This window comes from Zingiber officinale, chromosome 10A (genome assembly GCF_018446385.1).
Source record: "Zingiber officinale cultivar Zhangliang chromosome 10A, Zo_v1.1, whole genome shotgun sequence".
Lineage (NCBI taxonomy): Eukaryota > Viridiplantae > Streptophyta > Magnoliopsida > Zingiberales > Zingiberaceae > Zingiber > Zingiber officinale.
In genome coordinates, this window is record NC_056004.1 from 47,189,346 (window position 1) to 47,194,336 (window position 4,991).

At 39.1% G+C, this 4,991-nt stretch overlaps 1 pseudogene; it reads left to right on the forward strand.

The window, feature by feature from the left end:
- Positions 1 to 808: 808 nt before the first annotated feature.
- On the forward strand, positions 809 to 3,923 carry LOC122026142 (annotated as a pseudogene).
- Positions 3,924 to 4,991: the final 1,068 nt, after the last annotated feature.

Here is a 4,991-nt window from a genome sequence, read left to right on the forward strand (position 1 = left end):
CTGATCAAACTTAGGTCGATTACACCAACAGAAATCACGACCGTCTATTCCGAAGAATCCTCTATTTCCGTGATTGGACACCTTCATCCGCTTTCCTAATTAGAACACGATTTACTGGAATGCTTCTATCTATATTATACTACGTGGCAATATATTAAACGTTTGGTTGTCTCCTGTTGTGAGTTTTGCAAAAGATTCATAGATGTATCTCTCTTTCTTTAGAGCATCCACATCAGATACCCTATTCAAAAATTTTATTCTAAATTTTAGATAGGGTAGCTAAAAAACTTATGCATTAGTTATCTTATCCATTCTCTAAATTATGTATTTATGAACAATACTTTTCTAAATTTAGAGAATGAATTCTATTCCCTAAATATTATAGAAAAGAGAGAAGAAATAGGGAAGTTGATATATGATGTACTTAAAAATAGATATATAAATTTATTAAATTAATTTTTTTACCTTAATTATATATTTTAGATAGGGAGGTTGATATGGATGTTTCCATCCTTTCCTAATAAGAATGTATTTTTTATTTCAAATATTCGAAAAAAAAGAAGGGAGGAGTTTTTTCCCCTAGTTTTGTTGGGAGATGAGATCCTCTGTCCCGAAAATGGTATGTCCTAGTGCCCCTTCGTCGATCGGATGAGCTAAATCACATCTCAAGGATGTAGTACATATCATGAAAATGTTATAGCCGTCCGATCGATAAGGAGACATAAGGACATATCATTTTCAGAACAGAGAATCTCATCTCGTTTTGTTGGAGGTAGAGGAGATAATATTCTCGTCGCATCTGTGAATTTTTCGCGCATTCTCTTGGTGTAAAAATCTCGCTTTTGATCACCTTCTTAAGCCCTATAACATGAATGCCGCTTACCCTCGAACCCTAGACATGGCTATCCCCTCGCCCCCTCTCCTCCACGCCGCAGTAGCCCCGCCGCCTCCGCCCATGATTTCTGCCGCTGATGCGCTGTCACAGGATGAGCTGAAGCGAATCGCTGCCCATCGTGCCGTAGAGCAGGTGGAGTCTGGAATGGTTCTCGGCCTCGGCACCGGTTCCACTGCTGCCCACGCCCTCGACCGCATCGGCGACCTCCTCCGAGGCGGCGCCTTACGGGATGTCGTCGGTATCCCCACCTCCGAGTGGGCCGCCGCGCGCGCGGCTGCAGCGGGGATCCCCCTGACGAATCTCAACGTTCACCCCGTCGTCGACCTATCCATTGACGGCGCCGACGAGGTTGACCCGTTCCTCAACCTTGTGAAGGGGCGTGGCGGCTCTCTTCTCCGGGAGAAGATGGTGGAGGGCGCCAGCCGCCGCTTCGTCGTCATCGTCGACGACTCCAAGCTCGTTCCGCGCCTCTGAGGCAGCGGCCTCGCCATCCCCGTGGAGGTCATCCCCTTCGGCTGGGCCCTCACTCTCCGCCGACTACAGAACCTCTTCGACGGCACGCCCGGCTTCAACCTCAAGCTCCGTACGGCTTCAATCAACGCCAAAGCTAGCGCCTTTACCGAAAAAGAATCCGAAATTGAGCCATTTGTTACGGATAATAAAAACTATATTGTTGATTTGTTCTTTGAGAATGGAATAATCGGTGATCTGAATTCTATCAGCGATGAGATCCTGAGGATCACTGGGGTAGTGGAGCATGGAATGTTTCTCGGATTGGCGACGTCAGTGATAGTTGCTAGGAAGGATGGGGTGGTGATGATGGACAACAAAGGGATATCAAACGGCATATGAAAGCAATATGCCAACTTTTGGTACGCTGCTTGTTTATTGCTATTTTTATATTGCAACGAAGAAAATCAAATTTTGTCACTGGTTCTTCACTGGAAGATTTCTTCCTAAGTAAACCAGAATCCTTTTTGATTGACTCTGAAACTGGAATTTTTGTAGTCGCACTTATCTATATGCGTTTATGAGTCGACTATTGGTAAAATTTTATACGATTTTGTTGTGAAATTCTGTGTTAAGTATGAAGTGGTTGCTCCATCTGAATGTTTCCCCCCTGTTGATATTTAGGATTGATGTGGAATTCTGTGTTCAGTAAAATGTAGTTGTAATTGATTTTCCTTTTGTTTTTTTGTTTCCACTGTTTATAGTTCTTTGTTCTTGCTTGTTGTTTGATATGATATTAGCGTTTTGCCTTCTATGATGTAGTGGGACATTCTTTTTAGTAACGCCTAATTATGTAATCTTTTGGTTGGAATATAATATTAGCAAATGCCGAACACTCCAAAATGCTTCCTGTTTGAAGTTGTTAGAATATGCCATTGTGTGTTTTATTTTTTAATCAATTGCAATTTCTTCCTTCCCAAGTGATTGCATTGCTGAATGTTTTTGTTTACTTGTCTTTGCATAGTTAATTCGATATTTTACTAAAGTGCAATTATCTACAAGGTGCACCATCCTTTTAAATTTATCAAAAAATGCATCTATCTTTTGGCCAACCCACTTCTCAACTTTACAGAAGTGCTATTGGTTGAAAGGAAATAAACCTAACAAAGTGGATTGGTAAAGGAACATTTTGGAAAATCTGCTAAAGCACATACTTCTTTTGATAAATTTGAAAATAAAGTCTAATGGACATCTATAATTCTAGGCGTGTCCGAATGCAACAGGAGGAACAACTATTGAATCTCCACTTTCATGATTTATGCAAGGGACAATTTGTTGAAACTTTGATATTCTTTTTGGATTCACTTGGTCCACTTGGTTCGAAATCCTTAGACTATACCAAATTTGCAGTTTGTTACCTTTGGTTGTTCCTTTCGTAGAATTCCATTCTAAATTTATGCTAGTTTTTTTTTTCTTCCATGTGTAAGAAAAATAAAATCTAATTCTTAGATTTGGATCATGAGTTACAGCAGAGTGATTACTCTCACTGCACAAGCTTCAATCTTCATAATTATTACTTAATCTGAATGATAACAAGAACGAATGACAGGGAACTCCTTTCTGAATTATTTTAACAATGTGGCTATGTTATTTTGTGTATGTTGTAGTTATAACAATACTTCTCTTTAAAATGCTTTATTTTGATTGTAAAGATACTAGCAATTAATCTACTAATAAGCAATTATTTCACATGTTACCTAACTTAAGAAACCATGGTTTGAACGTTTTCTTTCACAACTTAATTCTACAATTTATTTTACATGTTTCATGGTGGCTTCAGACCCATCCCGGGGTTACTAGCTGTTTGAATGAATGGTGGATCGAGTAAACATTCTTGTGATTTGGATTTCAAATATAATGTTGTTCATTGTTGTTTAGCCATGCGCATGAGAGTAATTTATCGTGGTATATTTTAGAACCGAGTATTCAAATTCCTTTTCCTTTCTTACTACGAGGAGAAACAAAAATCAAAAGAAAAGCTGCAGGATAACACACAGTGCAAGCCATCACGATAACAAATTGCTACTTATTAGAGGCCATTTCTAGTCACACTAACGCTGAATGATCCAAACTACGATTCACAGAAATTGGTGTTTGTGCTTATCAAAGAGCAGCAGAGGTTATCTTGTTTTCTGGAGGGTGCGGAAGGTTCACCACATGATGATGCAGAAGGGGGGCACAAGAGAGAGAATGAGAAAAGGAGTATTCAGATATAGTTATCTTGTCTAGAGAGTACAGGAAGAGAGAAGATTGACGATAAATTGAAATTGCCGATTGATCCTGTGTCAAAACTTTTGAGATTGATACATCAATGATGAGATGAGGCTGCTGCCACTGATGTTTACAAAAGGAAAAGAAAGGAGATCGAAGGGAAAAATCACTGTCTTCTCGAGCATATGGAGAATCATATAAATTTGAAAGGGGTTAGAATGGTACTGAGATACCTTAGGATTGTCATTTCGATGTCCAAATCAGAATTAATAAGGAGGTAGAAGAAGAATGTAGACAATAAGTAATAGAGTTCTTGGGATAAGCATACCCTTCATCTCTTCCTGTTGATCCTTTTTTATATTCTTTATTGATGATCTTTTACTTTCTATGTATTAATGCACGATCTTTATGATTTCAATAGTTTTTTACTTGACTTTTGACATTCTCCAATATTAATGAGCAATGATCATATGATAACTTTTGACCTTCTCTTATATTAATGATCAATGATGATCTGATGACTTTTGACCTTCTTTTGTATTATGGTAATTGTTTGTTATCTTTAGGCTCCGTTTGGTTGGTGGAATAGGATTAATGGTGTAAGTGGGAGAGATTGATGGTGTGATAAATAATCCCTTGGGAGAGCCAATGATTATTTATCACACCATTAATCCCTATACTATTAATCATATTCCACCTACCAAAAACTCTCTATCACACCAATAATCCCTAACACCATTAATCCTATCCTACAAACCAAATGGAGCCTTAATGTATTGATAATAGGTGTTTTGAGATGTATTAATTATGCATATACATTTGGGAGCTTTTGGTTACTTTGGTATGAGATTAGGAGAACAAGGCCTCATAAGCATTGTATAATTGATCGGGAAACCATGTATATGACTTTGGTATTTGCCGCTCAAGTGACCCAAGGTCTGCACCTTTGCCTTATTCGATCTCTCAAATGAGGTCTCGCTTGGCTAGTGTCTGTCTTAAGTGATAGTGACGCCTAAGTGGGCACGACCAATCGGGAGTGGCATTGGCCCCTGACGGTTGCTCAAGTGACGCCCAGGTAGCATGAGCGACTGGGAGTATTAGCCGGAATATCCTTACAAACCTCGCCCCAGTCGGCATGGTCCGAGTTGGTTTTATCAAATTGAGTCATCTTTGACTTGACTTTTATCTTCCACACAAGAAGATATCTTGACTCTTGTGATGGCACGTGGAGACTTTTACTATTCTTACATTACATGTCTTCCTCTCAAGTCCAGTCGAATGAAATACAAAGACTGATTGACTAAACTAGTAAGAAGCAACTGATGGCTACTTTAATAATGTCATGTGGCGGGCGTCAATATCCGACATTTAATGA